This window comes from Emydura macquarii, unplaced genomic scaffold (assembly GCF_026122565.2).
Source record: "Emydura macquarii macquarii isolate MOO-44397 ecotype Brisbane River unplaced genomic scaffold, CSIRO-AGI_Emac_v2 contig_212, whole genome shotgun sequence".
NCBI classification, from domain to species: Eukaryota; Metazoa; Chordata; order Testudines; family Chelidae; genus Emydura; species Emydura macquarii.
In genome coordinates, this window is record NW_027130349.1 from 12962563 (window position 1) to 12985724 (window position 23162).

A 23162-nucleotide genomic window follows, 5' to 3' on the forward strand; every position below is an offset into this window, starting at 1 on the left:
ATAATAAGGAGATATTCTCTACCCTGCAGAGCTTACAGTCCAAGTATGACCATACATATAACAGGTGGATGTGACAGCCAGGAGGATCACAAAGTAACAATGAGACTATGGTAAGCAGTGGTTCATGGCCCACCAGATTACTAGCAATTGGCAAGATTTTTGTAGGCAACTGTAACAGGAGGTGCTGATTCAGGAGCTGACTGTACCATGTCACTCAAATCCCCACCATTATAAGTTAATTGGGACCTAATTAGAGGATCAATTAACAAGTGGACCTACAGCTGAAGGGCTAATTAGAGGGGGAAACAATCTAACAGTTGGGAGCAGATAAATGCAGAGGAAGGAAAGCCTGGAAGGGGGAAGCTGAGAGCTTGATGGAAGGCAGAACTGCCTGCTAGTACTACTCCCTTGCCCCAGAAGGAAGTGTATATAACTGGTTGAGATTTGCAAATAAGTGAACAACACTACAGGTGGTTGCCTGCTGGAACTGTATAATAAAGCACAGTGGAGATTAAGGAAACCTGGAGTGTGGGTGGTCTGAGCATAAGGCAAGAAAGGACTCACAGGGGACCATCCCAGCACAGCATCACAGTAGAGAAGAGAGTTTTAAAGAGGCCAATGAGGTGTTCTTGATGACATTCATGGGGCGCTTCTCCCATGCATAAAAGGTAGCATGGGATAAAGCATGAAGGCACTTGTTGGAAAATTTTACAAATTGGCAATCAAAACTAGCATTGAAGACAGGTTGACATCTCAATATCTTAGAGAGGATATGTAGAATGGAGATTGGCTGTGAAGGGACTTAAAGGTGAAGCCAAATAGTTAGTGTAACATTGCCTAATTAAATACAGCAGTTTTCTATTAACAAAAAAGAGTTAAAATGTAAACTTAGTTCATTCTGTTGTATACTAAAACACTTCTATATTTATATGCACCTCTCTGAAACACTAGGTATGTATTTTTCAAACTCCTCCTTAACATCTAGCTTCAATTAATACCCCTTTTGTAACCTCAGAGTGACCATTAAGGAGATTCATAAAGCTACATTAGAAGATAAATTGATCCAGACACACCTAATAATAATGTTTTCCCTTCTTTTCTGAATCTCATATTATGATATTTGTGGTCTTAAAAGTTAAGTGTTTTTCACTTCCTTTGTACATTTTCATTAAGCCCCCTGATGCATTTTATTACATTAGCAGAACACCACAAATTGTGATGTTAATATAATAGCATTTCACTTCTTTGAATGCATTCCTGTTTAAATCCTGCTACCATTAAAGCCAATGGGAATTTTACCATGGATTTATCTGCTCCTGTACTAAATATCATGAGTAGGGAAAGAACAGGTTAAAGAATATTTAGATAAGTTAGATATATACAAATTGGCAGGGCCTGAGATAATTCATCCTAGGGTACTCAACGAACTAGCTGAAGCAATCTCAGAACTAGTAGGGATTACCAGGGATAATTCAGGTAGCATAGGAGAGCTTCCAGAGGGCTACAGAATGGCAAATATAGTACTCATCTTTAAAAAGGGAAATAAAGAGGACTTGGGGAATTACAGACCAGTCAGCCTAACTTTGATACCTGAAAAGATACTGAAACAAATTATTAAACAGTCGATCAGTTTTAAGCACCAAAAGGATAACAGGGTGATAAATAATAGCCAACACAAATTTATCAAGAACAAATCATGCCAAGACTACCAAATTTCCTTCTTTCACAGTGTAATTAGCCTAATGGATGGGGATAAACTGTAGATATGATTGTCATGGGTTTAGTGGCTTGGAGTGGTTTCTCCTGGTTAGAGTTAGAGGGAGGCTGCTTCGCCTTACAATGCCACCAAGCAGCTGAAGAGCCGATTAACACTATAGCCATCCCTGAGGCTGGGGCAGGCAGCAACACAGTCCCCCTGGCTGGGGCAGAGCAAAAGCAGCCTGTGGCTCAGGTCCCCTGGCTGGGGCAGACACCAAACAAATGCAGGTCATCTGGCCAAAGGTGGGTAGGCTGCCACTCCAGGGGTGGGGTTGGCAGCAGGGGGTATGGGTGCCCCAGCCCACCCTACTCCACCAGGTCCCATCAGTTCTATCAGTGGCAGGGAATCCCACCACTGGGTCAGCAGGGATCCCGCAGAAACACACCAACCGTATTTTCAGCAGCACAACCAGACTAATGTTTGGTTTCCCTGAGCCACTTCCTACCCCTACCTGTTCATAGGGCTTCGGTGCTCACAGTCATCAGGATACTCAGCAGCTGGCAATTCTAGCTGCTCCTCGGGGCATTCCTCCAGAAGCAGGGGTTGTTACAGCTTGGTCCCTGGTTCAGCAGCCAGTAGCAAGACAGCAGCATCTGACTCCTTCCCTGGCTCTCCTCAGCTGAGCTGGAGGCCCCATCTCCTGTATTTCCCATTCTGCCCCTCCACTTCCAGTGCATGGGGTAAGCTCTGCCCACTAGGGGGAGGGAAGTGGTTCCTCCCTGTCAGCATCAGAGGGAGGCCACCCTGCCACACTACAACGGGGACCTCTCCCCCCTAGTGGCACCTCCTTCTGGCTGTCCTGAGGATTAGTTCAGCCAGGATTAGTTCTGGTGGTGTCTTCACCCATCCTGTCTCACCCTATAGCCCCACTTGCTCCAGGAACCACAGCTGCCTCTTTGTGACTCAACCTTTCTGGGGGGCACGCAAAGTCCTTCCACACAAACTGTCTCAGGCAGTTTTCTTCGGCACTGCCCTGATGGTGCTACTTCCCCAGTGGCCAGTAGAGGCACACAGGTCCACCTGCTAGTCTGGGTTCCAGTCCAGGGATCCTCAACCCAGCAGTTCTGGGCTTTACTCTCTCAGCTCTCACTGCTCAGTCCCTAGACTGCTTCCTACTTTTCTAGTTTTCCCTCTTCCTCTGGGTGTACCAGCTCCAGACCATCTTTTTTCTTCCCAGACAGTGGCTGTAGCCTTTCCCAGCAGCTCAGTCTGTAGCCCGCTACCTGGCTTTCTATGACCCACAAGTTCTTGCACAAGTGAGTCTCTCTCTAATTAGCTGCCTCCAGCCTAAAGCTCTCCTGCTTGCAGCCTAATTAGCTGATTGGGCCCACCTGGCCTAATTCAGCTCCTGCAGGGCTAGTGTGCTGAATCCATGCCAACACAATGATATATCTTGATTTTAGTAAGGCTTTTGACACAGTCCCAACTGACATTCTTGTAAACAAACCAGGGACATGTGGTCTAGATGAAATTACTATAGGATGGCTGCACAAGTGGTTTAAAAACTGGGTGTACTCAAAGAGCAGTTATCAATGATTTTCTGTAAAACTAGGAGGACATATCTAGTGGGGTCCCACAGGGGTCGGTCCTGGATCCAGTAGTGTTCAGTGTTTTCATTACAGACTTGGATAATGGAGTGGAGAATATGCTTATAAAATTTGCCGATAAGACCAAGCTGGCAGAGGTTACTAGCACTTGGAAGACAGAATTAGAATTCAAAATTACCTTGATAAATTGGAGAATTGAGCTGAAATCAAGAATATTAAATTCAATAAAGACAAGTGCAAAGTAGGTTTCTAGGAAGGAAAAATCAAATGCACAACTACAAAATGGGGAATAACGGCTAGGCAGTAGTATGGCTGAAAAGAATGTGAGGGTTATAGTGGATCACAAATGGAATGAGACAAAAGTGTGATACAGTTGCAAGAAAGGAAAATATCTTTTTGAAGAGTATTAACAGGATTGTTGTAAGACATGGGAAGTAACTGTTCCTCTCTCCTTGGCATTGAAGAGCCCTTAGCTGGAATAGTGTATCCAGTTTTGGGTACCACACTTAAAGAAAGATGTGGACAAATTTGAAAGAGTCCAAAGGAGAGCAACAAAAATAATAAAAGATTTAGAAAACCTGACATCTGAGGAAAGATTTAAAAACTGGGCATGTTTAGTCTTGGACACTCATAAACTGAGGAACCTATAACTAGTGGTCACTTCTGAAATATTTGCCTTAGTCCCTCAGCTATAAAATTCACATAATACAATCACTCTAAGATTGGATAGGTTTATGGGCAAGGATCCATTGGTGATGGTTCATACTGGCACTAATGACACTGTCTCATGATATCTCATGATAGTCGATGACTTCAAGGAACTGAGAAGCATGCTAAAGAAGAAGAATGTCCAAGTGATCTTCTCTGAGATCTTTCCTGTCCCACAAGAAAAGGAAGACAGAAAGCTGATGATTCTGCCAGTGAATCACTGGCTAGGTAAATGATGTAGGGTGGAGGCCTTTGCTTTTGTGGAACATTGGTCTATCCTCTATGGGGAAAGGGGACTCTATCATTTGGATGATCTCGACCTCAATAGAAGGGTCCAGTTTGGTCCAAGACAGAGGACATTGATGACAGCTGACTCATGGGGAGGTGGAGTGGGCTGTGGCATATGAAGAGTTAAAAGTGTGTGAGAAGGCATGGGGCAGCCATGGGGAGGAGTTGGGGGTGTGGGGAGAATCCCCAGTTTGGGGGAATGGGGCAGGGGAATCCTGGATATGGCAAGAAAGCCCCCATTTGGCAAAATGACTGAGCGATCCCAGGTATCAGAGACAGGCTAAAGATGATCCCACTGGCAGCATCATGCTCCACCCTGGCAAGGGATGGATGGCCGAGGGACAATTGTAAGCAGCCTGTAATGGGTGGGAGGGTGGCTCCTAGCACAGACAGTGGAGATGGGATCGGGGAAGGAGACAGATCTGTGCCCTGGGGATGGGGGTAAAACAGCACACCCACACCCTGCCTCCGGCAACCGAGATAGAGGGGACAGCTCAGTGCACCAAGGTGAGGGGTCCCTGATACTCTCCACTGCAAATAGCAACCCTTCCCATCTGCAAGCCAGATGCTGAGGAAGGGAGGAAGAAATCTTCCAGCTTCACCTCTGCTGCTCCCCGAATCCTAGCTTCCCTCCCAAAATCCCGCTCTTCCATTCCCTCCCCCCAAACTCCACCCTACACATGCTCTCATGCAGGCTCTGTCAGACAAGACAAGTGGATGAGGCTGTCTGCCCTGGAGCTGTGCTTGAAGGGAGGGGAAGGAAGAGTCAGGAGGGAAGTGGAAAGATGCGGTTTGGGGGGGGTAATGCCCCTACATGCCTTCCCAATCTCTGCCCCTGCTGCAGACTACCCAGGACTGTGTCACAGCCCACCTTTGGGCCGCAACCCAGAGTTTGGGAACCCCTGCCTTAGACCCTCCAATCTATCTTGCCACCCAAACAAACTGGACTTAATGATAAATGGTCACTTACACCAAAAATCGCACCACATTCAGGTTGCTTCCAGTCCCAAGAGACCAGTCATTTACCCGAGATCAATTAGTACCCTTGATTTTACACAAAACACTACACCTGTAGCTAATCCTGTAATAATAAACTCTCTAAAGGTTTATTAACCAGGAAAAAGGAATAAGAATTATTTACAGGTTACAGCAAGCTAACATATACACACAAATGAGTTACCATCTAAATCCTAAGAGTGACAGAGTTGTCATGATCTGTCAATTCAAAGTGTCTTTCAGGGATGTCTGAACATAAGAATGGCTATACTGGTTCAGACCAATTGTCCATCTAGCCCAATATCCTGTATTCCGAGAGGGGCCTATGCCAGGAGCTTCAGAGGGAATGAACAGAACAGGAAATCATCAAGTGATTCATCCCGTTGACCATTTCAAGCCTCTGGCAAACAGCAATCCCTGCCTATCCTGGCTCATAGCCATTGATGGATCTATCTTCCATTAAATTATTGAGTTCTTTCTTGAACCCCGTTATGGTCTTGGCCTTCACAACATCCTCTGGCAAAGAGTTCCACAGGCTGACTCTGCATTGTGTGAAGAAATACTTCCTTTTGTTCATTTTAAACCTCCTGCCTATTCATTTCATTTTGGTGACCCCTAGTTTTTGTATTATGAGAAGGAATAAATAACACTCCCTTATTTACTTTCTCTACACCGGTCATGATTTTATAGACCTCTATCATATCCCCTCTTAGTCGTCTCTTGTCCAAGCTGAAAAGTCCCAGTCTTATTAATCTCTCCTCATATGGAAGCTTTTCCATTTCCCTAGTCGCTTTAATTGCCCTTTTCTGTACCTTTTCTAAATCAAATATATCTTTTTTGAGATGAGGCGATGAGATCTGCATGCAGTATTCAAGATGTGTACCATGGATTTATAAAGAAGCAATACGATATTTTCTTTCTTATTATCTATCCCTTTCCTAATCATTCCCAACATTCTGTTAGCTTTTTTTGCCTGACACTGCACATTCAGTGGATGTTTTCAGAGAACTATCCACAGTGACTTCAAGATTTCTTTCTTGACTGGTAACAGCTAATATAGACCCCATCATTTTATATGGATAGTGGGGATTATGTTTTCCAATGTGCATTACTTTGCATTTATCAACATTGAATTTCATCTGCCATTTTGTTGCCAAATCACCTAGTTTTGTGAGATCCCTTTGTAACTCTTTGCAATCTGCTTTTGACTTAACTATCTTGAATAGTTTTGTAACATCTGCAAATTTTGCTACCTCCCTGTTTACCCCTTTTTCCAGATCATTTATGAATATGTTGAACAGTACTGATCCCAGTACAGACCCATGGTGGACACCACTATTTACTTCTCTCCATTCTCAAAACTGAGGCCTGATCTACACTGCTGCCAGCGGTCAACAGGAGATATGCAAGCTATGTTATGTATGGGCTCGCTATGTAATGTAGCTTGCGTATCTCCCATCGACATACTTATGTTACTGAGATGCCCTCCCATCAACGCTGTCTTACTCCTTTCGGGGAGATGGATTACTGGCATCGACCAGTGAGCCCATCTGGAAATGATTGAGCGGATCTCCATGACCCCTCAATCAATCAATCCCACTGAATCAATCACCATGGAGCCAGCAGTGGAGACATACCATGAGATTCTGTTTAGAATCTGGCTTCAGTTTACAGCAGTGGTTCCCAACCCTTGACCCATGGGGTCTTTCAATGTGGCCCACTGCTTCCCTTCCGCTGGCTGCAGAAGGGAGCCACCACTTAAGGACCCAGATGGAGCACATTGCCACAGGGCTACAAGACCAGTGCAGGCTCATTGTTGCAGCTCCCCTTCCCCTGGCTGTAGCAGGGAGTATGGAAAAACACTCCACGTGGATCCATAGGTGCTGGGGTCCCTGCTGGAGCCAGAGGGAGGGGAGCACTGATCTCCTCTCCCTCTGGATGCAGAAGGGAGCCACTGCCTAGAGACCCAGGTGGAGCACACAGGGCTGCAGTATGCGTGTGGTTTCCCTGATGCAGCCAGGGGGATGGGAGATCAGTAAGGAGGCAGCCTCCTTGCTAAACTCCTTCTGTCTGGCTGCAGTGGGGGGGAGGGCTCCTGGCGGAGATTGGTGACCCTTTAGGGTTGTGAAATTATATCTGTGGCCCTCGAGCCAAAAAGGTTGGGAACCACGGTTTAGAGTCTCTGGCCCTTCAGAGTTCAAACAGCCACAAAGATGGAAAATTTTTCTGTGGCTTTGTTTTATTTCCTTTTTTCAATATCCAAGGTCACAGGATGAACTTCTTTGCATGTAGCATTTCCCAGGCCTGATAGGGCCATTCCATTGTATTGTGATGTTCCTTCATGGCCAATCTGATTTTGATAGTTCTTTTGGATGGGCAGGGGCAAGAATTCTCATGCCTAAGTTCACAAGTTCAGAGCAAACATTTTCAAAGTTATAAAACAGAATTTTCATATTTTCTTATAACATGGATTACAAACATTGCAAGTGAGATAAATGCATGCAGCAATTTACAAGCATTTCATAGAGTCTAAACACTAAGTATATTCTTATAAACTAATAATTATTTTGAGCAAAACTAACATACTGGTGAACTGAGCTGGTCTCCAGCAATAAGTTTGTCAGTTCTTAGTTTATGCCTGCAGCTTGGGCAAGAGCTGGCATCTAGCCTACCATTGTCACAACTTGATCACATTGACAATGTGCAACCAGAATAAATTCCAGATCAGTAACATATACTTGGTGCTTTTACAGGGCCAATTTCACAAAGCTGAAAATAATTATGAGCAAAATCAGCTAGGAGGAAGAATTTAATCAGAGAAATGTGAATGATAATTGAAATAATTTAAGAACATACTTCTAGATGCCCAAAAAGCCACTCTCTCAATTTAGGAAGAAGGTTGTGCTGGTTAAATAACAACCTAATTTAGAGGGACAATGAAGGCAATGTTAAAAAATAATATATTACACATGAAAGATAATAATGAATATAAATCAAAATTTAGGAATTGTAGCAAATTGATAAGGGAAGCCAAGGCACACAAGGACACCTCTATGGCTAGTACAGTTGAAGACAATAAGAAGGAATTTTAAAAATATATTAGAAAGAAAAAGAATCCCAACAATGGTATTGGTTCATTACTAGATGAAAATGGTAGAATTATCAATAATAATGCAAAAAAGGAAGACATGTTCAATAAATATTTCTGTTTTATATTTGGGGGAGGGGAGATGATGCAATTTCATCAAATGGTGATGATAACATTCTTGCCATTCCACTAGTGACTCTGGAAGCTACTAAATGTAGACATTTTTAATCTGCAGGTCCAGATATCTTGCATCAAAGAGCTGGCTTTGCATAAAAGAGATGGCTAAGGAGATCACTAGACCATCAATGTTGATTTTCAATAAGTCTTGGTTGATTAAAGATAATAGTATTGACATAATATACTTGAACTTCTATAAGATGTTTGATTTGGTATTGCACAATATGGTGATTAAAAAACTAGAATGATCTAAAATTAACATGGAAGACCTTAAATAAATTATAAACTGGATAATTGATAGGTCTCTAAACAAATATAAATAGGAAATAGTCCTTGAATGGGTTTGTTTCCAGAGCAGTCCTTCAGGGATTAGTTCTATTTAACATCTTTAGCAATGACCTGGAAGAAAACATAAAATCACTGATAAAGATTGCAGATGACACAAATATTGGGGGGAATGATAAATAATGAATAGGACAAGTCACTAATTCAGAGCAATCTATATCGCTTAGTAAACTAGGTGCAAGCAAGTAATATGCATTTTAATATGGCTAAATATATACATATATAGGAACAAAAGAACGTAGGCCATACTTACAGGATGGGGGACTCAATACTGGGAAACAGTGACTCTGAAAAAGATTTGGGGATTGAAGTGGATAATCAACAGAACATGAGCTCCCAGTGCGACACTGTGGCCAAAAGAGCTAATGCAATCAGAGGATGCATAAACAGGGAATCTTAAGTAGGAATAGAGAGGTTATTTTACCTCTATATTTGGTATAGGTATGACTGCTGCTGGAATACTGTGTCCCATTCTGATTCCCACAATTCAAGAAGGATGTTGATAAATTGAAGAAGATTCAGATAAGAGATGATTAAAGGATTAAAAAACATGCCTAATTATGAAGAATTCAAAGAGCTCAATTTATTTAGCTTAACAAAGAGAAGGTTAAGAGGTGACTTGATTACAATCTATAAGTACCTACATGGGAAACAAATATTGAATAATGGTCTATTCAATCTAGCAGAGAAAAATATAACACGATCCAATGGCTGGAAGTTAAAGCTAGATAAATTCAGACTGGAAATAAGGCATACATTTTTAATGGTGAGAGTAATTGGATCACCATACCAAAGGTCATGGTGGATTCTCCATCACTGGAAATTTTTAAATCAAGATTGGATATTTTCTAAAAGATCTGCTCCAGGAATTATTTTGGGGAAGTTCTATGGCCTGTGGTCAGACTAGAAATCACAATGGTCCCTTGTGACTTTAGCATCTATGAATCTATAAAGATAGTTAAGTAGTAGATCAGGCTACCAAGGGAGGTTCTGGAATCCCTATCAGTGGAGTTTTTTAAGGCGAGACTAGACAAACATCAGTCAGGATGGTCTGGGTCCTGCCTCAGCACAGGGGAAATGGACTAGATGACCCTTTGAGGTCCCTTTCAGCCCTACATTATATATATGACACAGATATATATATATATATATACACACACACACACACACACACACAAAACTTTCAGGATGATCTTGCAGTTAAGACAGAAGTTGCCAGGAGATCTAGGTTCTATTTCCAGCTGAAACAAGTTTTCATTCTGCTACTTTACAACATAATGCTAGTTGTTAATACTTTGCACTTTCATAATCCCTTCAACCAAAGGATGTCAAACTGCTTTATCAACATGAATGGACTTATCTTTACAACACCCCAATTACTTAGGCATATTTCAGTTTTACAAATGGGGAAGTCAGGCACAGAGAAATAAGGCAAACATTTTCAAAAGTGACCATTAATTGTGAGTGCCTCATTTTTTGAGTGTCCAACTTGGTTGGGGCCTGGTTTTCCAGAGTGCTGACTTCATTAGCTTCATTTTTAGTTGTGGGTACTCAGCACACCTGAAAACCATTTTTGAAAAAATGTGGTCCTAAGTGCCATGCCTTAGTCACATAAAATGTCTGTGGCAGGGTTGGGGACAGAACCCATATTATTATTTACTGTAGCTTCTAAGTGTAGGTATACACAGCCTTTAGTAGCAAGCCTCCCAGATCAGGTCCACAGACTTGGGCTCGCACCAGCACTCTAAAAACAGCTGTGTAGACAGCACTTTTAGGTTGCAGCTCAGGGTGGAACTTGGGGCTCAGAAGCCAACTCTCCCTTCCTAGTCTTCAGAGCCCAAGCTTTCCACACAGCTATTTTTAGAGTACTCAAGAGTCTGTTGAACCAGGCTGGGAGGTTTGCTGCCCTGGGCTGTGTAAACATACCCTTAAGAGTCATAATCTTTGAGCAGGATCATCTGTGGTAGGCATTCCGCAAACACAGAACAAAAGACAGTCTTAACCTAAAACCATCCTTCCTCTCCTAGTTAATTTTTTTTCTTTGAAAAATCATTAAACCTATCATTTGGGAGAAAGACAATGTGTTCAGTGCAGGTAGCAATTCAGTTTGTGAATAAACTGCCTGAAAACTGAGTCATTCTATCAGAGAAGTGTGAAGAACAAGTATGTATGTGATATTGTCTTCCCGAGAAATCCAGGATGTCTGGAGTCCCAACTAATCAGCTATGACAAAGTGGAATTTTAAATAGGTCTATCCATTCAGAAGTTAGTAAGTCACATACTATCTCTAGTACAGTTTTTTTAAGCATGGATGATCATGCCTCTTGAATATTCAGATGATTCCTATGTTTTCTTGCAGCATTGTTATCATTCTCACAACGTGGACCATGACAGACAACTATGTGAACCCATCTTTTCCTTTCTTTTGTACTGTATTCCTCCTTTTGTTTGTTGATAACAGTTGATTCTGTAACACTTACTCAGACTGAATAGCACATACCTGCACTCACAGTCCCACTTCAGCTAGTGTAAATTGGTGTAGCTCCACATAAGACTATGCTGTTTTATAACAAAGAGGATCTCGCCCACAGAATGAATTGCAAAATCAGGCCTGAAGTTCTTCAGACCCCCTCAAATTTTAATGAAAACTGCACACTATGTACCTCGAAGAGTTGCTACAAAAGCTATTCCATTTGATAGTACTGGAATTGTGCAAATCAGATTTCTCAGACTAGCCAATAGATATGTTCAAAACTCCAGGATGGCCAATTTCCAAATATGGTTCAGATCTTAACACTTGGAAGTGAAGCTCCTGGCCACTATTCACTTCCTGGGTATGCCCCTACTCCCTCTTGCATTCCCACAAGCCATACCTGTTCCCGATAAGACACTCCATCCTCATTCCATTTTCCCTTCTTCCCCCCACACACAGCTCAAAGAAAGGGGGGCAATAAAGATACCCCTGTGGATCTTCCACATACCCCCACTGCCTGAGCCAAGGGTGTTTACATGTACAACGATGGCCTCGCACACACCCTTCTCCCACTGCCTGAGTCAAGTGGCAGTACAACTATCCCCTTCGTAGTCATGTGATAATCAATGCAGACAGCACCACCACCAATAGATAATATTGTATCTTTATTTTAGTGTTAAGTTGTTGACGTGTATGTTTTATGTTGTTGTATCTGCTCTGAGGGGCTTAACAGGAAGTTGAGTCCTGCCTGTAGGTGCTGGAGTTAGTACTTGAAATGTTCCAGTAAACCCCAGAATTCTATAAGGTCCCCTCAGTAACCTGCAAAGTGGATCAAGGGGAAGCTACCCCTCAAGTAACATTGCCAGAATTTGAAAGGGAGAAATGTAAATATATTTCTTATGGGTCCTATAGACTCAGCTCTCCAAGCTCATTCAAGAATAGTATTACTTCCACCCTACACCCACCATGGTGTACCATTTTGTTGTGGGGCTCCTTGGGTTTAAGCAGGAGGAATTCAGTGGCAGGACATTTACTGTGATGGCCCCTGAGAATGGAACACTTTCCCCACCTCAGTTTCCCACAGACTGGATCGGCTAGCTTACCAGACAAGCTGCAAAACCCATCTCATTTCATGGGTTTTTGAGAAGGGGGAAGCTTTGAGGGAAAGAGGACATAAATGAGAAGTCTTTCTGGGTATGTCTACATTGCAATAAATCTCAGAGCCTGGGTCAATTGACTTGGGCTCACAGCCTGAGCCCTAAACACCCAGGTCAGCCGTGGCCATGTCATGGGTCTTTTATTGAAGTGTTAGATGTATCCTTTATTACTATTTTAAAAATCAGTGAGTACTTCTTACTGGAGATTGTTATGGGCACTGTTATTAGTTATATGTTATTGGATTTTTATACTGTTTTTAATTATTGTGGTAGTGTTTAGAACAATAAGTGGAGTAGTTTTCTACAGATTTAAATACATCAATCAAACCTAATAACCCATGATCCTGTATAAATAAATAGTTTAAAGATTCTGTCATTGGTAAAGATGAGAGTGTGGGGGATCGCCTAATCCAAGGATATTACCACACACAAGGGGAGTTTTACTTTCCAAGTGGGGGGGGGGGGGAGAAGATATCTGTTTACACAAAAGACAAAGTATTTGTTTTATAGTTAGATTATTCATCAGTTGTCAACTAAACATTTTTGTGAAAGCCCATACACTGTGGTGAAGCCTGCAATTTTGTGGCAAGCCCATCATTAATTAAGCACCAAAACATTGAAAGCAGCTGTTTTCCAAAGCAGCAAACCCAAAGGCTGATACTATGGCAGTCTTAGGACCCATAAAATTCCCAAAAGGTAGTAGCTATACTATAGACAGGACTCAAGCATTATCAATATTGTGGTGTCTGTATCCTGATCAGTGGGACTGGAGCCAGAGGGCCCATGTTCTCGGGGAGGTCAGTTATTGATGGTACACCAGTGGAAACGGAACAAGGGGAGTTAGGCTCAGCCGCATGGACAGCATAGTCCACAAGGGTTAATAAAGTTCCATTTGTTCCTGCATTCAACTTCACTCATTTAACTGAAACACTGTCTAGCCCTTCAGTGCCAATACTACCAGTGGAGTAGCACTTAGTGGGAATTACAAGTCCTAAAATTTCCAGGATAGACGCACCCCAACATGATGAAAGGACATAACAATGGGAGAACAGATTTTCTCTATTTGCAGCTTATCAAGTTTCTCTCTCTTTTTCCCCCTTTCCAAATTCCATTTTGTTTCATGAGCACTGTGATCTCAGGCTGACAATACTGTAGTTTTGTTTCATGCTTGTTTCATGCTTACACTTAGGTTTCATTTTTCTGTCTCTCCCACAGCTTAGTGTGGCTTGCTGCATTATGAAAGTATTTCAAATGCAAAGTTACATTAAAATAGCTATTTCATTGTTTTTATGAAAAGTCTAACAGTGTGAAACCACATTAAGGAGCACATTTAATGTATTATGTGAGTATTTTCAGCCCCAGAGACCCACAAGCCAAAGTTTCATATTGGCTGTGGTGTCTTTTTCGTAATAAAGTTACACTTATCCTTTAGCACACAGCAAATGGTCTTGCTAGTCCTCCTCAACATTCTTTACTAAGGAACTGAGGACAAGTGAACTCACCTCACATACATGCACACTTTCAGCTGCTGCTTTCCTCATCTCCCAATCAAAGCAATGCCCTTTCTGTCTCCCTAACCTTCCTGTGAAGTGACTGCTGATCTCCCAATCACCTTCTCTTCTCCATTTTCAGGTGCTGATATAACCTCAAGCTCGCCTCCCACTTCACAGATCATTAGCTATACCTCCATGCTGGTTCCTCCACAATCATGCAGCTGGAACTTCCGACTTAAGCCATTTCCTTGCTAGTTCCCAGCCTAAGGGTGGAGTCAGGAATTTTCACAAAGGAGGTAGCTCTACCAGGAACCCAGGCCAGAGAATGAGGAAAACTAGATGAGAACTTTCATGTACCTCAAATCCCAACCCAGTCTACATTCACAGTGGCTGTAAACCCTCCCTCATCTCCAGTGTTGTGTCCCTAGTGGCCAGACCCCTCTTGGGCAAATAATTGGCCTTGATTTCCTTGGGACAATCTGCTTTGAAGAGCCTGGGTCATTGTAAGCTGCTGGCTTGTCTTCCCCAGCCCAGGACGGGCTAATGCCATGCCTAAGTCTCTTTCAGACCTTTCCCTCAGGACACAATTAATTAATTCAAACAAAGAAAACTTGCAAGGTAACACAAAATAAAGCTATTCCCCTGATCAACATAGGCTGCAGAGGCCCAGAGGGCCTCTCTCTGCTTCAGGACCAGTTACAGGAGCCAGCCACCCTCCAGCAGTCACCCTCCCAGGTGAGCTCTCAGCCCTTTATAGGCATCACCCGTCCCCTTTCCAGCTGGTCTGATACTCAAACCAGAGTGGCTAGTGCCAGGGGCAGACCAGCCTATTACAATCATCTTCATCACCAGTAGTAAATGGAGCTGGAGACAGAAGTGACACAACAGCCTTTCCTGCTCACATTGCGGCAGCATGGAGCAGGAAATCTTGATATTCCTTCCCCACCACCACCAGAGAAGATTTTTCTAATGATTGTGAAGGGCAACAAGCAAATCATGTTGCCAGCTGAAAATAATTAATGGGTGAGAGAGAAGAGTGATCATCTAACACAGGGCCTCCTCAAGAGCCAGGAAAGAGCAGTGATGTTACCAATATGGAGATGACAAAGGAAAGGGGCATTTCAATCAGACAAACATCACTCACCATCAACAGAAGATAAAGGAAAGGGAGGCCCAGAGCTTGGGGAGAGGATGCTCAAGTCTGGAGAAAGGAAAGCAAGTTGGTGGGAAGGATTAGGGTAATGAGAGAATGAGCAGTAATAATACTTGGCACTTATAGAGCTTTTCATCTGCAGATTCTAGTGTATTTGTTAACATTATTTAACTAATTTTCAAATAAGGAAGCAGACGTGAAGTGAATTTTCCGAGGTCACATAGCAAGTCAATAGCAAAGCCAGGATCTTTCAATATCCAATTCAGTGCCTTCTCCCCTGTACCACTGCCTCCTTAATACAGAGGATTCAAATGCAGAACTCAACATGCATATTTTCCCTTCCTCCACTCTTCTTTCCTCTGTCCCACTATTAGAATTTGGAAACATTTACAACCAAATAAGTGAACATAGGGACACTAGTGCCAGAGGTCCGGTAGGACTTCCAGTAACAGAGAGGTTACATGGGCAATTATTCTTGCTTAGTTTTAATCCTCTCACTTCCCCAATGTCAGGAACCCACATTGATGTCCAATCTGCATTACCCATGTGAAACTTCCTTCCATGCCCAGTTCTTGAGTACAGGGCTTGAAAACAGCATGGTGAAGGTAGTTCAACTAGGAGACCAGCATACAGCCAACACCAGGCAGAGCAGGAAGGTGAGCCAGCAGTAGAAAGGAGAATTAGTTGGATCATTTTCAGGTAGGTCATCATAAGAATTAGGGAGTTGGGTCTCTTGCAGCAATGAAATCTCTTGGGGGAGTGATGGAATTTCCATTGCTAAAAACGATAGAAACAGCAGTGGTATTGTAGCAATCTAAAGCACTACTTAGAGCTTCCTTTATGGGGAGAGTTACTGTTCAGGAATGTCTAGTATAAATGTCCAGAGCCATAAATACAATCAACACGACGATTGCTATTTCCATTTGAGCATTTGATTGAACTCTCTAATGTACGGCAAGATCCATTAATGATGTGTGACATGCTGTGTATTTTAAATTGTGCTTCATATGACCAGTTGTACTAAAAAGAGTGGTGCTTTAAGTACAGTGCATTATATTTTGATGTTCAGAATATTAAAACTACATTACAGTAAGTTTCTAAACATGTGTCAGCTTATTCTCAGTAGGAATGTAGGAGTTCAACAGTCTACTCCAGTATTCTCTCTCCAGTAGGGGCCAATACCAGATGCTTCAGAGAAAGGTGCAAGAAGCCCTGTAAGGATAATTATGGAATACCTTGCCCATGAAAGAAGTTTCTTCCTAAACCCAGACAGTTTTTGTTAGTTTATGTCCTGAAGCATTGAAGTTCATTTCCCTCAGACATTTTTGTCCTGTGTAATGCAATTGGAGGTATAAAGTGTATAAATATCTAATCTTATTTGAATAAATAATAAATACATTGTTAGATATTTATACACTTTATACTTAGTGAACTTTATTAATAAAGTGTAAAATATATACTTTAATACTTTATATCCTTTAATACTTTAATAATAAAGTATTAAGTATTAGTAAATACTTTAAAGAAATAGTAATTTATTTACTAAATATTTTATTTGCTATAGTAATTTATTTATATATTTACTAAAATAATTTAAATATTTTTTAAAAATAGTAATTTATTACCTTAAAGTATTAGTCTCACATATCACCAATGTTCTCAGCAATTATTCAAAGTAGACAGTTTGTGTTAGTTTATATCCTTAACCATTAAAGTTCATTTCCCTCAGACATTTTTGTCTTGTGTAATTGTATTTGAATCCTGCTAAACTCTTGGCCTCAATATTGGCTTGCAGCAGTGAAGGCCATGGGTTAGTCATGCATTTTGTAGAAAAGTTTTTATCATTTAATTACACAAAATGTGTCCCACATACCACCAATGTTCTCAGCAATTATTCAAAAGATGGCTGGATCCAGGTTTTTAATCAGTTCAAAGCAACAGTCCTATGTTTTGGAAAAATATCACTGATGCTCCTCTTTTCAGAATCTTAACCTAGGGAAAACCACTATTGGAACTTTATGTTGGCCTGTCTAGCTTGCACAAGTCCCTCTCACAGAGACCATTGTAAAGTGGCTTGCAGTTAGAGATGTAGCAAAACAGAAGTAATTTATCCTGATCCCTTTCTAACCCACATCCCAGGATGAACTAAAATGGTTTGGCTAAAATGCAGCCCAGATCAGAACCATCCAATTTTTTGTTTTGAAATAGCAAAATCCAGCTGATGATATATTGCAAAATTAAAATTATACCTTTTTATGACCATATCTATTTACAAGCATTATAGGGTAAAAGATTAACCCCGTTTCATGGTCTTCTCTAGGGTGTCCCTTAGGTCTCAAGCTGCTAGCCATCACCCCTCTCTGGGCATGGATCCATTCCCCACTCCCTTATCATCAGGAACTTTAGGCTGTAACCCCCTTGTATTTCACTGTGATTATTTGACAAACAGCCAGTCCCCTGCTCTTTAGTTTCTGTCCAAGGGCAATGACAGTGATTTGCCAGTAACTTTAACAGCTCTTTCTTTTAATCACTTCCCTTGCTCCCCTCAACCCCCCCACATTTTTAGTCCTGGAGGAGCTGTGGTAACCTTCCTCCACAGAGTAGAACACAGTTCCCTAAAGCTATTGCATGTGGTTGCAATATTTGTTACACAAACCATTAGGATGACAGTCTCCATATAAATGGAGAAAGGATAGTCTTGTATACAAGTTTCAAATTGGAAGTCAAGAGACCTGGAGTCTATTCCCAGCTCTGCCACAGACTTTCAGTGTGCCCTTGGGCAAGTCACTTAAAGATAGTAAGATTTCTCAGTTGTAATATAAGGATAGTATATTTCCCTACTTTACTGGAGCTACATTAATGTTTGTAGGGTGCTTTGAGATCCTCTGCTGGAAGTCACCATAAAAAATTTGAAATATTACAATCAAACCTGACAAAGTTATGATGGGAAAGTGAAAACCAGAGTGGTGTCTCTTTTCCTTGTTTCATACTCAGAAACCGCCCTGCTTTTTCCTGCTGAAGAACATTATTAATCCAGATGGCATCTGGGGAGAAATACATGAATGAGGGGGGAACATCCAGCTAGATAACAAGTGGGGTGGCTGAACAACGTTGCAGAGGAGATGTGGGATGTACAAGATTGTTGCATAAAATGGTTCTGCAGGAAAATCAGATTTGTAAAGTGTTCCTAAAATCTCACAGTTTTAACAAGTCATACTTACAGGGGATGGGTACTCCACCCTCCCACACACATTGTACACAGATATATCCTATGTAGCCTTCGTTATATGGTAAAGCCTTCTTTATTGAGGAAAGCTTCCTTCCAGCTTCAGATGACAGCAATAGTCTCCCTCCATCCCAGTCCCTGTGAATGTCAGTGAAAACACTTGCTGTCCAATATATGAAAAGAAACGGTAAGACCACCCACCACTTGGAATGAATTGTGGCAGCAGGCAACATCTTTAATCACTGGCTTCTCACTGCCAGGGACATGCTCCAGCACACTCCAATTCTGTCCAAGGCACTAAATTTAAATTATATTCCCTAAAGTAATTTTTGCACCTTTAGTTCAAATTTGTGTGGAAGATTTTACCAGATTAACAAGGAGATAGTAGGGGAAAATAGACTTGCATGTTAATCATGGGAAGAGCCAAATGCCACAGCTAACAGTGAATTGTGGTTTCGCTATGCCAGATTGACACTGCCCTATTCCTATCATAAATCAAAATTCACCACAATCCCCAGGTTAACCTGTCTCAGTACTTCTACTCAGTTAAGCACTATGAATATAAGTACAGCCGCTGCAATCAACTCTATGGTAAACATCCCATTTGCTTTCTACCACAAAAGTCATCCGAGGCAAGCCAGGCTGCATTTTGGACAAGAGATGCCATTTTGTACTGTCTTTTCACTGGAGGCTTTCAAAGCTTCCATATATTATTTATTAATGACAAAGTGCTAGATATTTTTAGAACACAACACTGCTAATAGAGACAATGAGGCTGTCATGCTCACCTATGGCATGAAATTGCAATTATGATGTTTTGCTAGCGTTTAATTTGTAATGTTCTTGGTGTTAAAACAATGAAGTAAGTCTGTTGTATTTCTCTGATGGGACTATGATACGAGCTACAATTTAATCATCACACTGATTAAACATTTCAACTCTACAAGATGTTCTACAGCACATATACCTAGATCACCTGCTTTCCCAATTCATCCATAGGTCCCAGATATAGAATAACCTTTTGTTTATTGCTTTGAATGAATGTTCTAGTAAAGTGGTTTCCAAGAAACTTGTAATGCAAGTGGTAACATTTTCCTTTATATATTTCACCTTGTTTTAGACATCTCAGAAACTTTACAGTTGAGGAATATTAATTATTCTAAAGTAAAGAAGCTTCCTTTGGTATGCAAAGAAAGAAAGAAAGAAAGAAAACATAAACAATCCCTTGTCCAGCAAGACGTGTTTCATGCTCTAAGTCTTATGTACAAGACACAGCAAAGCCTCAAGAAGGAAAAGCTGTTCTTTTGATGGATTGAATCATTTAATAAAATGAAAGCTAGATCAGAGATGCCTCACTAATGTAGCAGCTAATGCCATTTTTTGCAGTCTCTGTTTTTCATCCAAAATTTTAATACTCTGTATGGTTACAGTAATTAGATACTTGTGGCTGCTTTGCTATTTTAAAGCAGCATTAACTATGAAAATGCATTTAACAGTAACAGTTCAGTTTAGTCTTTAAAAATCCAAATGTCAAGTGTTAAGGGTAGGGATCTGAGCTAGGTTAAAATATTCTCAGAACTAAATAAGGTAAAACTCATTAATTCTCATTTTGCTTAAATGCAACTTGGTAATTATCACAAAAGAGCCGTAGTCTTGTCCCATTTCTCAGCAAATGTTTCATAGCAGAGGCTGTACTCAGAACTCCTATTACTATGACTTAATTACTTTTACATGTATTGTAACATAGTAAGTATCAGTATTACTGTTACTATTAAGAGCTAATGTATAGAGCTGCACATCGGAAACCATTTGCAGTACGCAAGTTTTATTACTCTGAGCTTATGTCTACCCTTGCCACCAAATTTGGCAGCAGTCAATGGGAGATATGCATGCTATGTAGAGTAGCTTGCGTGTCTCCTGTCAACTTCCTAACTCCTACTTACCGCAGTGTCTTCACTTCCCTGCACCGACGGGAAATGTGCTCCCATCAATGCAGCGTTACTCCACCTGGCAGAGGTGTATTAATAGCGTCGATTTCTGGATCGATTGAACAGGTCTCCACTTCCGCTCAATCGATCCGGATAAATCGATCTGACGGGGCGAAATTGCCACCATCAGTCTAGACATAGCCTGACAAAACCCAGGAACTACGTACATGTTCTCTAGCACCATCTACTTACTTACACATATCCAATATAAAGCACTCTTGTAACAATTACAGTTAAAACAAAACTACATCTCTCAGAAAAAAAATAAAGTGTGCTTGGCAATGCATTACCCTTGACCTTTGGTCATATTTGATTACTTATTAATTTGAAACTCTGTTGATCTGCACTGGGTCACCAAGTCACAGTGCAAATCACAGAATGTTGTTATACTGTGCCACTCTTCCTAGCTTACGGGCACTATCTAGCAAAGAGGTGCCAGATACACAATGCTAGATCATGCTACCTCCAGATCAAGTGAGCAAGAGTTAGCAGCACCATAGTTTACCTAAAGATGCTGAACTGGTTTGATAAATTTCAGTTAGCTCCTATTTCAATAGTCTGATCAGGTCTGGTTTTAGTTAATTTATTAAGGTCTAAATCATGACATTCAACCACAGTTGCAAGAGGGGAGTGTGCCACTCCAGGAGAGGCTCTGGGTGGGATTATACATACTGAGAATAGGAGTGTACATCCTTCCCTAAGGAAGTTGCAAAGAGCACATTTCTGCATACCCAGCCAGTATAGGGGCTTACACAATTCAATTGGTGGAGGAGGAGGTCTGGAGTTAAACACATAAAATAGCTGTTGACTACCACTTTAATGAACAGGTTTTGTACCACAACTAAATTGTCCACTTTTAATAAAGAAATATAAACCAGCTTCTGTAGAGACAGACTGCACAGGAGGAAGGGGGAGAGGAAGGGTCATTACATCCTCCACCCACTACAGCCCATGCCAGAGCCAGATATAATCTGGTTTTAAATAAGTGAGGGCTCCAGTCCTGCATATGCCTCCTCCTATTGACAGCAAAAAGTGTTTTCTCAATGATTTCAAACGAAAGAATCTCAGCCCATTGTATTTAATGCAGACACAATAACAAATGGATATAAACTGACCATCTACAAGTTTAGACATGAAATTAGATGAAGGTTTCTAACCATCAGAGGAGTGAAGTTCTGGAACAGACTTCCAGGGGAGCAGTGGGGGCAAAAAAACTAACTAGCTTCAACATTGAGCTTGATAACTTTATGGAGGGAATGACGTGATGAGACTGCTTACAATGGCATATAGCTGATCTGTGATTGGTAGCAGCAAGTATCTCCAATGGCTTGTGATGGGACACTACATGAATTACTACAGATAATTCTTTCCCAGGTGTTGAACTGGTGGGTCTTACGCACATGCTCAGGGTCTAACTGATCACCGTATTTTCGGTCAGGAAGGAATTTTCCCTCAGCTCAGATTGGCAAAGATGTACAGTGGGGGGTTGGGAAGGGTTCGCCTTCCTCTGCAGCATGGGGTACTGGTCGCTTGCAGGCTTAAACTAGTATAAATGGTAGATTCTCTGTAACGTGAAGTCTTTAAATCATAATTTAGGACTTTAGTAACTCAGACAGAGGTTAGAGATCTATTACAAGAGTGGGTGGGTGAGGTTCTGTGGCCTGCAATGACAGTAGATCAGACTAAATGATCATGATGGGTCCCTTCTGACCTTAAAGTCTATGAGTCTAACCATCCTTTTCTTTGCCACCTCTATTTGCCACCAAATAAAGGAAGCTTCTTTACTTTAGAATAATTAATATTCCTCAACTGTAAAGTTTCTGAGATGTCTAAAACAAGGTGAAATATATAAAGGAAAATGTTACCACTTGCATTACATGTTTCTTGGAGCAAAGGGGATGGTGTATTTTTTATTGTATAGAATCAGTCTGTGTACTTTAAATTGAGTAGAACAAAAATCTGCAGAGAAGCAATTTATTTCTTATGGTTTGGAGACTATTTCAGCAATACACACTTTGCATATTAACTGAATAAAATTGATCTTTCTATAACATTTACCATTTGCCCAGCTGTTAGCTTTCCTTTTCTGCCACCTCTCTTGAAGTGATTTTATTTGTATGTCCTCAGCACTATGCACACACACATGGGAGCAGATATTCAGCTGGTGTAAACTGCTGCAGCTCTCCTGACACAACTGTGCTGATTTGAACCATAGAAGATTAGGGTTGGAAGGGACCTCAGGTGGTCACCTAGTCCAACCCCCTGCTCAAAGTAGGACCAAATCCAATTAAATCATCCCTCCCAAGGCTTGGTCAAGCTGGGCCTTAACAACCTCTATGGATGAAGATTCCACCACCTCCCTAAGTAACCCATTCCAGTGCTTCGCCACCCTCCTAGTAAAAATGTTTTTCCTAATATTCATCCTATACCTCCACCACTGCAACTTGGACCATTGCTCCTTGTTCTATCACCTGCCACTACTGAGAACAGCCTAGCTCCATCCTCCCTGGAGCTCCCCTTCAGGGTAGTTGAAGACTGCTATCCAAATCCCACCTCACTCTTCTCCAGACTAAACAAGCCCAGTTCCCTCAGCCTCTTCTCATAAGTCATGTGCTCCAGCCCCCTAATCTTTTTTGTTGCCCTCCCCTGGACTCTCTCCAATTTGTCCACATCCCTTCTATAGTTGGGGGCCCAAAACTGGACACAATACTCCAAATGTGGCCTCAGCAGTGCTGAACAGAGGGGAATAATCACTTCCCTCAAT

The 23162-nt window shown here is 41.5% G+C and overlaps 1 long non-coding RNA gene across 1 annotated transcript; it reads left to right on the top strand.

Annotated features, from left to right (window-relative positions):
* The first annotated feature begins 363 nt into the window (after positions 1-363).
* On the top strand, positions 364-14321 carry LOC137151658 (uncharacterized). Its single transcript, XR_010919332.1, has 3 exons — positions 364-470; positions 4111-4242; positions 14171-14321. It is a non-coding gene; the product is annotated as an uncharacterized lncRNA (long non-coding RNA).
* Positions 14322-23162: the final 8841 nt, after the last annotated feature.